General features: G+C 41.8%; 1 protein-coding gene across 5 annotated transcripts in view; it reads right to left on the bottom strand.

The window, feature by feature from the left end:
• Positions 1-11490, bottom strand: part of LOC125396208 (type-1 angiotensin II receptor A) — a 51725-nt gene extending 40235 nt beyond the window's left edge. Inside the window, exons 1-3 of one of the 5 annotated variants that reach the window (XM_048428045.3) lie at positions 11163-11490; positions 8392-8512; positions 2833-2916 (exon numbers count right to left, since the gene is read on the bottom strand). The gene's annotated coding sequence lies outside the window, so the exon portion shown is untranslated. The remainder of the gene's footprint in view (positions 1-2832; positions 2917-8391; positions 8513-11162) is intronic. The other 4 variants (XM_048428043.3, XM_048428046.3, XM_048428044.3 and 1 more) reach the window with 4 other exon arrangements.
• Between the last annotated feature and the right edge of the window lie 4643 nt (positions 11491-16133).

The raw sequence follows: 16133 nt of genomic DNA, 5'->3' as shown, positions 1-16133 counted from the left end.
TGTTAGTCCTCAGCTCGAGAGGTGACATAGGGACCTATGCACAACTTTTAAAGAGATCATGAATATAAAACCAGACTAATTTACTAAATATTCAAGTGTAAAAACTAATAGGAAACACATAAAGAAGCCTGTGATCACTGTATCCCAGGCAATGGGAACTAAGAAAATTTGAATATCAAAATACTTTGAAATTTCCAAGTTAAAAAAAGAGCAAAAAACTTTCCTTTAACTGGCCACGAATGTCCACTACAGTGTTTAAAACTGTGTTTATCGCAGCCTGTGAAATGGGACTGTCTGTGCGAACGGGAACATTCTATGTGTCATACATCAACGTCCTGTCTACTAAACACTCGAGATGCTCATTCGGAGCCGAGAAACTGAATTTCTACTTTCTGTAGTCAGATTAATTTATATTTAAATTTCAGTACCCACATGTGAACAGTGGCTGTTAGATTGAACAGTGCGTGTCCACAAATTCTTATGTCACTAACCCCAGTTTTTTATTCTTTTAAATGTACACGCAGGCTTCCCTACTTGTAAAAGTTGGTTTTAACATAAACACTTTGGACTTGTAAAACAAACTCTAAAATGCTGTTTACACATTTCAATCAATAAGAGATCAGAGTTCCTTAGTTGTAAGTTGGCAGAAATTTTAAAGGGGCATTACCGAGTTCACAAGGTCCTTCGGTAAACAAACGCCTTCTGTATTTTAGCATAGTGCCTAACAGCTGGAAACAGGGCCTTTGGGACGAGTTGGCTGGAAACCAGGGCAATATTGCTAGTTAGGAGGATTGGTAGACCATCAGCTCTTAAGAAACAACAAAAAATGGCTCCTTACAATGAAGAATGCTACTTATGTTAGCCTTAAATGAAATGTTTGAAAAAAAATGTACAATGTATCATCTGTGTTTACTATTCTTAAGCAAGGTGTCAGTTATTTGAAAAGTTTTCTTGCAAATGTGAATGCCGGGAATGGGATGTCATGTTGGGAAGGGGGTCAGGCTCAAGACTAGAACCTCTTCTGGAAGGAGCATTCTGGATTAGCTGTGTGGCTTCTTCCATCTGGGGCTGATGGGAAATAACATAGAATGAGATCCTTCCTCTTCAGAACTGTCCTAGCCAGGGTTTCTATGGCTGTGCTAACACACCACAGCCAAAAGCAACTTCAGGAGGAAAGGGTTTCTTTCATCTTACAGTTTGTAGCCAGTCCATCATCCTGGAGAGTCAAGGTAGGGACTCAAGGCAGGAACCTGGAGGCAGGAACTAATGTATAGGCCATGGAAGGGTGCTGTTTACTGGCTTGCTCCTCATGGCTTGCTCAACCTGCTTTCTTATAGAACCTAGGACCACCAGTCTAGGACACTGACCGCAATGGCCCGGACCATCCATCTAACAATCACTAATTAAGAAAATGCCCTATAGACTGGCCTGTAGCCCAATGTTATGGAGGCATTTTCTCAATTAGTAGTCCCTCTTTCCAGCTTTAAGTCTAGATTTAAGTCAAATGGACAAAAAAACCAAACCAAACCAAACCAAACAAAAAAACAACCAACCAGCACAGGAACTCCTAAGAATATACCATATCAGCAGCTGGGCCTGGGGGTTGCTGTCCTCTAAGCCTCTGTACTTGGGAGGTTAGCTGATGCAGCAGAATCACAAACACAAAGTTTGTTGGGTAATTAGTAATACTCGGAATCAAGAGAAAAGTCTTTTTTTTTTTTCAGCTGAGACATGACTCAGCAGCATATCATGGATAAGGTCTTGGATTCAAACCCCAGTACTGAAAAAAAAAAACCTTATGTATTGTCTTGCTGTCTTACAAACTAGAAAAGTATTTGATATAATTTATTGCACTTGTTTCCAAAGCTGACTTTTAAATTTCATAGCGTACACTGTCCAGACTCTTAAGCCTATCTACACACACACACACACACACACACACCAAACACAAACGCCAAAGATACACAACAACAACTCTGTAGAATGTGACTATTTTTATCCTCAAGATTAAAGTAGTCCTAAATAGTTTGCTCACACCACTACCCTGGAGTGTCTTCCAGAAAGATTCTCCTACGTGCCAAAAGAACAAAGCCACTTGTAACATTTCTGTGTCCACCATCTCTAGCACCCATCTAGAGTCTGCCTTAGCAAAACAGAATCACGGTGTGACCCAAGTGGCACATGCGGCTTTTAAATTCCTCTAAATAGGACAGGGAAGCTGCTGAACGTTCCTTTCACTACTAGTTGATTTCAAGGGACCCCCTTCATGAAAAAAAACAGGTCTACTACAGAAGAGGATTTCCAAAACAGTCTCAGACCACTGTGTTACTCTCCAGTGTGCTACCCTGTGACTCCGTGTCTCTCACAGAGCTTACAGGACCTCCCTCCCTGACTGATATCACCCTGCCTTATCAATAAACCTGGGGAGAGGTTTGCAAGCAGAGACTCTGAGACACGCTGGCATTCTGAAAGCGAGCAGGTCTAATGTTAAGGTCTCGGTCTTTAGATTCCTGACAGTGAGTGAGTGCATACCCGACCTGAAACTGATAAGGCCACAACCATTTCGTGGCTAGCCTTTTCACTCCTTGCACAGCGAGAATGCAACCCGGGGCAACCATCGGAGGCTGGAGGGCCCTTTGCCAAAGGTTTTCAGTTATCGGGCATGGTTTGTCATCAATTCATGAATGAATGGTTACTATGATAGTGTTTGTATTTAAGGTTACAGGAAGCACATGCCTAAGTCATGTATCAAGAAAATGGAGTAAAGGTGGAACTTTACTCTTCCCTGTTTTCTTGCCATCTATTAGAGAAAACTACGTATGAGACCCTTACCTGGTGTTGACGTCCAGGGATGGCTGTGGGGATTTATCTGGATAAAGTGCCAGCCATTGTATACCAATCGATCATATGTTAAACCTGGAAGAGGGAAATTTTAAAGGGACTCACAAAGGTGGTCGGATTTGATTTTTTTTTAATTAAATACCTGTTAATACTGCATATTGAGACTGTTTGAGGAGAAAATGAAGCCGCATGTTTCACACTGAGAACACATTTTCCCTCATATGGAGTTAGGCTGCTCCTTCCTAATGATGTCTAACAACCCTTCCCGGTGCCTTGCAGGCAACGGGGACCAGACTTAGTGAAACTGACCTTAAAGCTGCAAACTAGGACAGTAGCCTGGGCTTTTACTTAAGAAACAACAGTTAAACTTTGCTACACACTCTCTTTTTTATGAGGTTTATGCAAGTATTATTAAGCTGTATTTTGAAAATTCTATTACAAAAGATTTTTTTTCTGTTTGTCTTTTTCATATAAGCCCTGCATGTCATATAAAGGTTGCTACATAATAATGTAAATGTCTTACTCTCATTTTGTGAGTTTGTCTCCCAGAGACACTCTTCTTCTTTACCCCTCTAGAACTCAAAGTATATTTACGTGTACACATCTGTGTACATTCATGGTCTCCTAACTAAGATTTCACTTCTCTGCTCATTGCTGACATTAATCTGTTAATTTTATTTAGCCTTATTGCCACACAGAAATCTTTTGTCAGCACACAGAAAGCAGATTCATTCATTGATAATTTACTTAGCCAGCCTGTTCTTAAGGCCTTAAGTCTCTTTTTTTCTAGCTTTCCTTTTGGCTGCTACAAAATGTTTCAATGCTCATATTCATACATAGACATTGTATACTTACTGAACATTATCGATAGCACAGGTCCAAAACAGAATTATTGAACTAAACTGTTCTTTAACATTTTGATGGATATTGATAAAAATTCCATTTATAAAGTTTGTAATAAAAATCTGATGCCAAAAAATCTAGACTTTTGTAAAAATCTTCTTTATGTGTTGTTTGACTTGGTATTTCAATGCCTGTGGTTGAAACTGTGTTTCTCAACTTCTAATGTTTTTCAGGAGTTTTTCTGCTCCTATTTTACATGGCCATTACCTTTGCTTCCTTTTTCAATTAGGCCATGCATAGTTTCTCACATGAAAAGGTGAATGTTAGTTATAGAAGCTAATATTTTACATGTCATGTGTGGTAAGCAGCTTCCAAAGGTTTGCAGTTTTATCTCTGGAATTTGCTTATCATTCTGCTTATTCTCCAGCCATTTGTTTGTTTGTTTGTTTAATTATTTATTTTTAGGTAGCTAAATTCATCGATAGTTTCTATTATGGATTTGGAAGAGTCTACAAAGATTATTTTAACCTGCTCAGTTACTTAAAGGGACTGTGTACAGGGGACACAGAAGGCCCGTACACAGAAGGATAGCATCATAACAGAAATATAGCATCAGAACAGAAGGATTTGGGGCATTATTACCATTGTCAAAGATATTTTCATAAGAAGATTCTTCACTTAAAATACTAATATGATATAAAAGCTATGGGCTTTCTGTAAGACTACATTTTTGGAAGAAAAATAAGGAAATCATCAGCTTTACAGTGCCCCTCTTCAGAGTGTTAGCTGTGGCGGGCTGAGGCAAGAAATGCAGAGTGGATTGGAGGGAAAGAACCAGGAGGTCCAAGGCAAATACAAAGAGGAAATGTTAGAGACTTACTAAGGAAATGTAGAAAGAATACAAAAAAATAATGAATGACAGGAAGAATGAATCTTGAATGACTAGCCCTTTAGGGCTTCTCAGATCTGTTGTATATTTTTATTGATCTTTTTGTTGTGGTTATTCTGCTATACAAATTTTCTGGCATTAATAAAAGTAAAAGAAATTATTTTACTCACAAGTCAGTGATAAAAAAAAACTAAATTACTTTCATTAGACCATCAAGAACCTAATTCCAGCCTTAATAGTATTTTGATAAGAACCAACAAAGCCTTAAGGCGCACAGAATGGCACTTGTGATTCATGGTTTATATGTTGCTTATGAATATATTGTCATTACGTGTTATTAAAATATAAGATACATACATGATGACTCTATACTTCTCAACTATATTGTGATTGCTTGGTCCAAACTTCTTCTCTCAGCAGGTCAAACTTCAAAAAGTATTTAAGAACTCTCAACATGTAGAAAATATTCCAGTTCTCTCGTATTACGGCTAAAGTAACAACAATGAACTATGGGCAGCGAATGGCTGGGAAACATCATGGTGCAGTGTGTTTTATTCATGGTACAATGTGTTTTATCTAAAGTGACATCCTCTGAATGGAAAGGCAGTCATGAAACCCGGCTTAATGGAGCATTCTTATTCAAGAAGAATTACACATATTTAGAATCATGAAGAAATGCAATTGAATTAAATACCAAGAAAAATGTGGGTCAAAGAGTAGAGGAAATTCTGATGATAAAATTGTAAGCACATGGCATTCGTTGGAGGAAGTGCTACAGAATGTTTTAATCTGTTTGGAAGAAGAAGGAAACTAATATAAGTGGTCTGCACTTACAGGCTGGGCCTGGCAAAGCCGGGGAGGATGGTCATTGATACTGCCTCGCTTGTTAGCACTGAGGAACTCTGCCTGCTGCGTGCACATCCCCTATGTGCTACCCTACCTCTCCCACGCTCACTGCATGGCATGCTGGTGTCTCTGAGTTGCCCCTCGACTTTCCCATAAATGTTAAATTCTGTACTAGTAAATCTGCCTGGATGCTAACGTCCCAGGTCCAAGCCGCGGGTAAAATTCATCACCGAGAAAACTGTGCCAACTGTCCTGGTGGCAGGCCATGATTCTTAGACATGATCCCAGGGAACCTAGGCTCAGCTCAGTCTTTTAGCCAACTTTAATGATCTTCTGGCAAAACAAGAAGCATTTGGCTGGGTCTATCTAACAACTGTCAGAAGTCTGCTTACATAGGGAGGAACCCTGCAGGAACTAGAGCATTTGGAGAGTCACTAACTTCAAAGGATTTGCCACTTACGTGGAGCCTGAGCACTTTACAGCTAGAATCTACTATAGAGTTTTAGACCATACAGTAGGTAAATAGAGCCTATACTAAAAGCTGAAGGTACGATGTGATCTAAGCTGGCATGAACCACCATGCTCAGCTCACACGATCCTGGGGAAGAAACCCACACGCTAGGGAACCAACCAAGTTACACTCCCAGTTCCCCAAAAGTTCATTTTAAAAAGCCCTACTACCTTTTTTTTTTTTTCACCATTTAAGGACCATCTTTGTATATTTTCCAGACTGTTCTTGCACTCCTGGTTCAGTGGGACCTCCTGCCTCAGTTTCCCAAGCAGTTATGACTCCTGATTGTACTGTGTCCAGCTCCATTTTTAGAAAGCTCAGTCACGGTGTAAGTGTTACCCAGGTTCCTCCCTTCACATGCACATCGGGTGACAGACCACCACACTTTCAGTTCTCTATCGATAGTGGAAATTTCTAGATTTCTTCTCAGTGCATCTTAAGAATTAGATACAAATATCAGAAACAAAGCAATTGTTCTTAGTGTTCTTCTGGGCGAGAAATGGGTCTTGATTTCAAATTACAACTTTAAATAAATTCCTACGCCCTTAGCTTTCATCAAAAAGAAAGTTGCCCGGTGTGGGACAATGTGGCAAAGTACATGGCTTTTAAGATTTAAGTAAACCTTAAATGTTACCACATTTGCGTAATTTTTTTTTCTCTATCCATTATTTCTTAGTATTCTGGCAGATATTATGAAGGTACATGGAGACTACATCATAGAGTTTTCTAAAGGTTAAATGAAGAACATTTACAGAATGAACACTATATGCCATGTGTTATATGATGAATAAATTTTAGCTTTATTAAAAATTTATTTTCTGTTGGAGGGAAGGGGGTTTCTCAGTGTTGTGTGTGCTGTTCTGGAACTCGTCCTGCAGACCAGGCTGACCTGGAACCCAGAAATCCCCTGCCTCTCTTCGTGAATGCTTGGAGGAAAGGCATGTGCCACCACCACCCCGTTTTAAAACATTATCTTATACAAAGGCGAGGAAAATAACATGCAAGATAATCATTTTAAGGAAGGCATGAATGCCAAGGCTTTTCTGTCTTTTATGTGCTTAACCACCCAGAAGTCTTTTGAGAATGCAGATTCTTATTCAAGGAGTGTGAGATTTTACATTTTCATAAATTTTCAGATGATTCTCAAAAAACTGCTCTCTGGACTACGGCACCTGGGGTGACTGTACGGCACCCGGGGAGACTGGACGGCACCCAGGGAGACTGGATCGCACCCGGGGAGACTGCACGGCACTCGGGGAGACTGGACGGCACCTGGGGAGACTGCAAGGCACCCGGGGAGACTGGACGGCACCGGAGGAGACTGACGGCACCTGGGGAGACTAGACGGCACCCAGGGTGACTGGATGGCACCTGGGGAGACTGGACGGCACCCGGGGAGACTGGATGGCACCTGGGGAGACTGGGCGGCACCTGCGGAGACTGGACGGCACCCGGGGAGACTGGACGGCACGGGAGGAGAATGACGGCACCTGGGGAGACTAGATGCTTATTTTGGTTTGAAATGTGGTGAGTCTGAACAGGAAGACAGAGCTTGACTGGACTCAACACATTCAAAACCACTGATTTGAAGCCTGCCTTTCATCATTTTTGATTTCGGTTTGTTTGGTTTTTTTTTTTTTTTCTCATCTTTTTTACTCTTTTCCTGCCAGTAGGTCTTTAGGTTGAAAACGACATTAATGTCTATTCCTGATGAAATCAATGCTAAGATTTTTATTGTGGCTGACAGGATGGAACACTAGATGGGTTGGAAAGGGAGCTCTGCTGTCACGCTTTTCCCCCCAGACACAAGGAACCACTTAATAAGGGGTTGTGAGGATGCACACACACACACATCCATATTAAGCGAGTCCTAGGGAGGAACCGAAGGAGCTGTCTTGCTGGAGAAGTGCAGGAACTGAACAGTGCAGCCACGCCAGACACCCATCTCATCTGAACACCAGTGGCTTTTAAATGTCTTCTCTTTCTCAACATCCCTGCACCTAACTCTGCAGGGCAAAGACCGTTTTCATGCTTTGACGTGTCCTCAAAGGCTGACCCTGCTCCATACAGCCGCCTTTGCAAGAACCTACTACTGCTGGTTCAGATTTCACAGACAGTCCTTCATTTTCCAAAGCAGTGTATGATCTTTGATTCGTATAAAATGAGCGAATATCTAAGCAACTCAGAGAGTGAATTAGCAAGCAGAGTGTCTCTTTATAGGCAAGGTCGTAGCAACATGCATGTGTTTCCAATATCCTTGCTCTGAAGTTAAGACAAATAGTTAAAGTCGTTGGCCTGAGCCAAGACTTTTATCACTCGGTGAAGATCAAGGTGTCTTCTGTGTAAACAAAGTGAGTAAGAAACCAGTTGATCTAAACCTAAGGATCGTTAGTCATATGACTTAAAATTCATAACTCATCCAGAAGGCCGCCACTAAAAACAGTGCGAACTCCCTGCTCACCTGTTTCCCAAACTTGTAAATGTTGTAAACACAAGTAAACATGAAACTCTTGAAAAGTCTCTTGGGTATGGGAGTCGTAACCATAGCTAGCAGATTCTAGACGCTTGTCTCCACTTACGACCTTTAGAGGAAGCACAAAAATAAAACCTAAAGCAAGCGCTTCTACATGGACCTGTAAGAGTGAAGTAGAACAAAGCAACCACACAACATTCAAACCATACAACAAACTCTTTTCTATAAAAGAAATTTGAATCAGAATTTTAGTTTTCAGATGCAAAGAAACTTCTGAATATCTGCTATGAAAAGAATTAAAGGTCAGTAAGTATTTCCTGGTAATACAGCTGTACACAACAACAATATCAAGTTGTCATTTCTATGAATGCCCTAAGTCTATATTTTGCTTTGTATTCCCATCTGGTGTTAAAGTAATAACTCTTGCGAAACTTCTGGCAGATTTATACCTCTTCACATTTCTTTTCTGAGAGGCAAACATTATATTTTAGAGCTTTTAATAGGTTAACAGTAGTCGCTCGCCAAATCATTTGCGCATTATCTTCTGCCACTGAGTAAGCCTGGTTAAAAGTAACTGTATCCATAAAGTCATTAGAAAGCTGATTGCTAGAACCTAATATTCAGGGAAAGGAAGGACCACGCACAGTGATAAACAAAAGGCTAAGGGGCAGGAGTCTGTTCTGGGCAGTAAAAGCATGCAAATGGAACAGGAACTCCATCTCTGTCCCTATAACAGATTTGAAATCAAAATATTGTAGCTCTCAGCTATCTGCCTGGGATGGGCATCACAAGAGAGGCTGGCGGCCATCCTTCAAACTGTGCTTCAAAGTCCTTCCCAGCTAAATACTTCACTGGGGTTTGGAGTAAGTATAAGATTAAACTTTTGGTTCCTTGGAACAAGCAAAATTAGTTGCCACTGTTAATTAGTAACACAGTATCCACAGTCATAAGTAGCAGCAGCCAAAGGCAGCAAAAATAAGCTCTAAAGTATCAGGGAACGTTCTTCCTTCAAACTAGACAGGAGAGGAAGCTTAATGGCTCTTAATGGCTCTCAGGTGTGTCCTCACACTGACCCAAGTTAAGACAGAAGACACACTAGAGTTCAGTACGCCTGTCTCAGACACTGTGATGGTCGGACATTTTGTAAGCCTCGGAATGACAGGTCTTCCCCCGGGGAGGAAACCCACTCTCTCCTGAGGTGGTGGGCACTGAGGTTGGTTTAACTAACACCAAGGAAGAGCAGAACTAGAAGCCAAGGCCTTATAAAGGGGAAAATAAACCAATATCAACAATAAAAACATGAACAAACAAAACCCAAGAAATCCAGGAAGAGGAGGAATCTGAAAAATCTAGTAAATATTAAGACCTTGCAACTTGAGGCCACTCCCTAAACCTCAGCATATCTATTATGCATTATAGGAATTGCCACCCATGATTTGGGGATGGACATATAGAGCTATTAGGAAACTTAATGTTTGTCCTGAGGAGACAAAAGGAAAGATAGACAGTTTTGAAGACTCTAAGTGTAGGCTAACAGGGCAAACATTTCAGACTTTTATTTTGTCGGCAATCACCAAGAAGCAGAAAGAGTTGAGAGTTTTTAGTAACTGGAGGAGACCTTTTGGGCAGTGACCTGAGACTCAGACTTGTTAAACAAATAAAAACACTCTTAATACCATGCAGCTAATTTGGTGGGAGGACAAGGAGGGCATTAGCAAGAAAATTATTCTAGGTCACCAGTGAAGTGATTGTCCAAGTAGGGCCGTTAGAAGGCAAACAAAATAGGTAGTGGTTGTTTGTCTGTGGTTAAACCAAGGAGATGAAACGCTAAAATAAGCCTCTTGGTTTCCCTTTGGGTTTTTTTAATAGAATATTTTAAGGAGGGTTAATGCTTTTGCTAAGGGCAATGAGTACGGGGCCCCCCGGAACCCCACGCTAGTAACTATCAGGAAAAAAATCACTTTGGGAGTGAAGTACCCCGAAAAAGACAATTCCTGACTGAAGAAAACAGAGGGGGATAGGATGCTTGACGCAGCCTCTCTTCCTGGAATGACACAAGAAATTAATGCTGTCAACTTCCAAACGTGACCTCAGGGCACACGGTGCCCAAACTTTCCTGCGAAAAAAGTCTCCTGGGAGTCGGTAGTGGGTTTTTATGCTTAGTGAGGACATTAGAAAACAAGGCGACACCGGTAGCCAATTACTCTATGCTTGATCAAAGAAAAGGAGGGGACAGACAGGACGGCTTGAGTTGTCTGGAGACCACCACAGTTTGGGGTTGCAGAGGCCCTGGGCTAAAGGAACTGAAAACGGGGTAGAGGAGTGGAGCGCCATGGTCTAGGTTCGGTACTGAACCACTGCTGGAACCACAGGCTAAGTGGGCCTGCTAAGGTGCAGCAACCTGCTTCTCCCCGCCCCAGGCTGAGAAATCAAAGAGCCGCTGGGACACCTGCGGTGATGGAGTTTGGCCCATTTAAGGACTGTCTGATGACGATGACTCGCTGACAGGGGGTCACTGGCAAACAAAGATGGAACACTCTTAACTTAAACGCAAAGTAGCACAACTTCTAATGGCTGGCCTCGCAGTCACACAGGCCACGGTTAAATTCAGGTCACAGTTAAAATACAACAGTTATTTCAAAGCACGGAGGAAAGTTGTCTCCCATTTCTGTAGCTGTTTAGCCTGTACTCGAAAGAGTTTGGTCAAAACATTATGACTCTTTTGGAGCACGCTGCAAATGAGCGCAGTTTCCTCCCACCTGATCTGGAGAAGGGCGGCTAGCTCCAGTCTGCCCGCTGGCCGGGAATGTGCTCGCTCTCCGGGATCCTCCGGGTCCTCCTCGCCCAGTACTCCCGGTTCAGATGCGGTGACAAGGAACCGGCCCCTCCCGCCCCTGATCACCACGCTGGCGGGACGCTTCGGCTAGGACTCACCGCACCCGGGAGAGCACCAGAGCTGGGAAAGCCGCTGCGCTGCTACCGGCCTCGGTTACCCGAGCCACCCCTGGAGCAGGACTCACGCCGTGTGTCCTCTCCTGCCACACAGCATCACCCAGTCCCTCGCAGCTGCCTGGCGATCTGCAGCCAAGCACCTCAATATTTATAGCCTAGGGGGCGTTGCTGCTCCACAGGTTCCAACCCCTAGGCTCGGTTTTGCACTCCTCCCTCGCCCCGCCCCGCCCCAGACCCTCCGTCCAACCCTCTCCCTAAATGGATTCTGATGGCTTCTAAGCTAAGAGTCACTGGCTGTCACTTCCCAGATCCACGCTCAGCTGGTCCTGGGTGGAAGATAGAGGAGGGTTGGGTAAGGCCACATGAGACGGGGAAGCTTGAGAAACTTTTAAGGATGAATTAGGGAACTCCCTTGCCTTTGCTGTGGCTAACTAAAAATTTGGCGCCCTTGTCATGGATCACAGATGGTATGGATTAATTTCAGAGTTGTAAAATGCGAGCCGATTAGCAGTTCCTCCCAGTTTACACGTGGCTCGAGCTGCACTTATTTGAAAATAAAAACAGACTGCCAAAAAAAAGGAATAGCACAAAACATTTGAGAACAAAAAATGAACTCAATTCTTTTCAAAAAAGAAAGAAAGAAAGAAAGAAAGAAAGAAAGAAAGAAAGAAAGAAAGAAAGAAAAAGAAAATACTTTCCGCAGTGCATCGTGAGGCTAGAAGACCCCGACACTAAACCTAGGCAACACATTGCAAGAAGACCAGACTAATGACTTCTGTGAGCGGAAATGCAATTCCTCAATGAAGCGCTTGCGGTTCAAATCCAGTGAAAAATAAAGATATTGAGATCAGGTTTTGCTCTGCTTTGAGTTACTTCACACTGCAAATCCATGGCTTTTCAGATTGCAGGAGGTTTTGTTTTACAAGCAGCATTGACTCCATTTTGAGAAAAAAAAATTTCAGAAGAGTTCGCACCTTGATGGGCAAGTAAACACCATCTGTCTGGCACCAACCACAAGGCACAGACAGATGAACAACTTGTTTCTCAAAGCAAAAAGGGGCCCACTACTTTTTTTTAAAAGCCATCAAAGGAAATGGGAGCTACAACTACACGCTGATGTTAGGATTAAACCAGGGAAAACAGGCATGACAACTACTGGACTCACGAGACTGGGGCCGGGTGCAGCTCCCTCACCTGAACCGCATGGAGAGGAGACCTGGTGCTTCTGATCTTATCTTACCACTGTGTGCAGCAGAGAACTCCCAACAGTCCTGGGGATTTAGGTTGGCGGTCCCTGCTGCTGTGGCTGCTCTACTTGAAGTGCCATTGGTACCTTTGCCCCCTTGTCTGGCTCAACCTGCCATGTAACTGTCTTCTGGGCTGAGTCTTGCACATGGCCTCTCCAGCCTCTGCCATTGACTTGGTAAGAGCAGACCTCCATCCAGCAGGGGTTACCTTGTTACCATAGAGACTTTTTTTGGATATCCATAGCTGCCCTGTCTGTTTCTCAGGCTTCTTTGCAATTCTTTGAGCTCCGCGTGGGCTTCTTCAATACTGTGTGGTCAATCTGTAAACTCCATAGATGCATATATATTGTGTGTAGTGTAATGCACAATCTGAAAGTTAATATTCATAGGTAAAATTAGAATAAAAGAATCTGTGTTCCTGTATTTGCCTTGCCAGGTTATCAAGAGACTACTTGGGAACACTGATACTTACAAAGTCAATATGCCTTATGAATCTATTGTTAGTCTATAAATTCCGGTATTGTGAAAATACATAGTTGAATCTTTGTAAACATAAAAACTCAGTTTAAAGAAATGTAGGTGGTCCTTTTAGTGTGAAACATGAAATATTAGAACTGCTAAAGAAAACACAAGCAGTGTTCTACAAGATGCCTGTAGGTCATAACTCCCTGTATAGGACTTCATTTGCTCAGAAATTAAAGCCAGCAATTGACAAATGAGACTTCATAAAGCTAAAAATCTTCTACAAAACAAATGAACAGAAGCAGTCAATTGAGTGAAGTGGAAACCCACAGAGTAGAAGAGAAATTTTTTGTCAGCTGTACATCTGAGAGAGGCTTAATATCCAGAATATATAAAGAACTCAAAAAATAAAGTCATGAAAACAAGGTCCAATTTGAAAATGTCTTCTGAATCTGAACAGAAAAATTTTTTAAAGAAGCAATAAAAATGATTAAGAAATATATTATAAAATGTTCAGCATCCTTAGCAATCAGAGAAGTGAAAAATTAAACTCCTCTGAGAGTCCATTTTCCCCAGTTAGGTTGGTAAAGACCAAGCAAACAGCGACAAGGACTGTGGAGGATGCAGGAAAAGGGGACCCTTGTTTACTGTTGGTCAGACTGTAAACTGGTGTGGCGAATATGGATATCAGTGTGGAACATTCTCAGAAAGTTCAAAGTCAGTCTGCCATGTGACCCGGCTACAACACTCTTAGCTATAAGCCAAAGGACTTGACGTCCTCCCCCATGACACTTGCTCGTCCATGTTCACAGCCACTCTCTTCACAATGGCCAGGAGACAGAAACAACCCAAATGCCCTTCAGCTAAGGAATGATGATGAAAATGTGGTTCGTGCACACCATGGAATACCATTCAGCTCTAAAATAAATAAAATCATGAAATGTATAGGTAAATGGATGGAACTAGAAAACACTACACTGAGTGAGGTAACCCAGATGTAACTAGAAGTAGCCTAAGAAGTCGGGGAAACAGAAGGAAACCACGTGAGGAGGGGAGGAGAAGGGGGTAACAGGAGACTTGAACTACAAAGAGGGTGATAGAAAAGGGGGAGACCTATACTAGAGAGTAAGGATGAAGGGTAATATGCAGAAAGGGGGAGGAGAAAGAGCTAACGCTAAGAATGGTTGAAAAGATCATAGGGCAACATATTATTCAATAAGTTTACATTTTTAAAATGTACACACATACACACACACACACACACACACGGTCTGAGCGATGCCACACAGTGTGACAATGACATTCACAAGAGCCATACACTACCTTGCCATCATTGCAGTATTAAGCATGAAAAAGCTTTTGAGGTGTTGGTCGAAAGATAACAAGAGTTTTCTAAAACAATATGGGCTATTGTCAGTGCCCTGGGTCGCCTTCCAGAACTTGAGGGTAAGACTTTCTTTCTGAATACACCACACCACACACTTTGGGCACAGGAGGAGTTGGAGAAATCACGCTGGAACTGACCTGCAGGCTCAGAGACTTGCTCTCAGCATCAGAAGGTGATAGGTAAGTTGCCAAGGAAGAGGGGCGATTTATGGTCCTATCTGCTGGGAACCAAAATGGCCAGCACAATAGCCCCAATGGAGCCACAGTGGCACTGTCGCCTTGGGTGTAACAGCAGCTGTGTAATTCAAGTGAAGGCCCACGCAATAGGAGGGAATTCATGCGTGGGACTGGAGCTCCTTTCCCTCACCTGGGTTTCCCATCGATGGAGGAAGACGGCAACCAACTCTAAATTTTTGGTTGTCATATTTAAAATCTCTTTACATCTGTGCCTCCCTATAATATGTAAATGCTCACCCGGCTTTCATTTAACGTCTTATAACATACCAAGAACTTATTTTATAAAGAGAAGTTGGTGTTTCCAAAGGGGTGGATCTTACTACAGCCAAAATTTTGGTTAATTTTGAAAAGTTATTGGTGTTGTCTAAGAGCTCTAATTGTATTAGGAGATTTGAATTGTGTCATGAAAATAAGTTCTCCAGTCACTATAAAATTCACCAGCAATGCTCCCAGTATAAATATAGTTTCACAAAACTTCTTCCACTGACCAGGCCACCCAGCAAGTGAATATTTTATTCAATAAGAAAACAAAAGCTTAGTGATTAGAGAGATAGGTTAAAGGCCTCATTTAGCAAAAGGATGTAATATAATTCTTGTCCTTCTAAGCCAGGTGTTGGTAAACACCACTAAGAATAGATCAACATAGAGGAAAACCTGATTTTTGTGAATGAAGAATTGAGCTTCAGTTTTACCTCCGCGTATTGAATTTTGACTTTAACAGTTTAATGACTTTTGTACTCCAACTAACTTAGGTACAGCCATGTCCACTTTCTGTACATTTGGGACTCTCACCCTTCAGTTTTGTCCTTTCCGTCTTTCCATCTCCAAATGCTTTCCTACTTCAGGACGAAGCTCTCTGTACAAAAACCATCTCTATGTGAAAGCATTTCCTTACTCTTTAACACTCTTTATCAAAAAATTATTTACATCTATAAACCTTACATCCTTCTTATAAACATGATGGCTCATTCCCGTATTATTATTGCTATTATTATTATTATGAAATTTATAAAGGTTTTGATAAAAATTATAAGATAGAATTTCTTTCGTCGTAAGCTAATTATATGTAAATAAAAGCCAGGACGCTGTATCTAAACATAGACAAAATCATCAATCAGAAGCCCAGGACCTCTGCTGTGGGAGATTGGAGCCTTGTGTAACACGCATGTAGAAAGCACCTCCGTTCAAAGGTTTTTATTTCGTATTTGGGCTCATAAGGCACCCAAAGCAGGATAAAGTTTATTCCCCTGTCTCTTTCCTTCCCATTGAGCTAACTGTTCCTCTATAGATAAGCCTGTTAATCATTGAACAGTATTTTACCTAAATCACTTTCTCTCTCTGTAAAGCTAAAAGCATAGAGATGAGTTATCATCCCAAGTACATTGCAAAATGGAAAATATAATTATCATGAAACACAAGCTTATTATTAAACCTCAAAATGTATCT

This window comes from Myodes glareolus, chromosome 14, assembly GCF_982192425.1.
Source record: "Myodes glareolus chromosome 14, mMyoGla1.1, whole genome shotgun sequence".
In the NCBI taxonomy this organism is placed as follows: domain Eukaryota; kingdom Metazoa; phylum Chordata; class Mammalia; order Rodentia; family Cricetidae; genus Myodes; species Myodes glareolus.
Note: the sequence above shows the minus strand (reverse complement) of the source record. Positions and strands in the feature narration are given on the sequence as shown.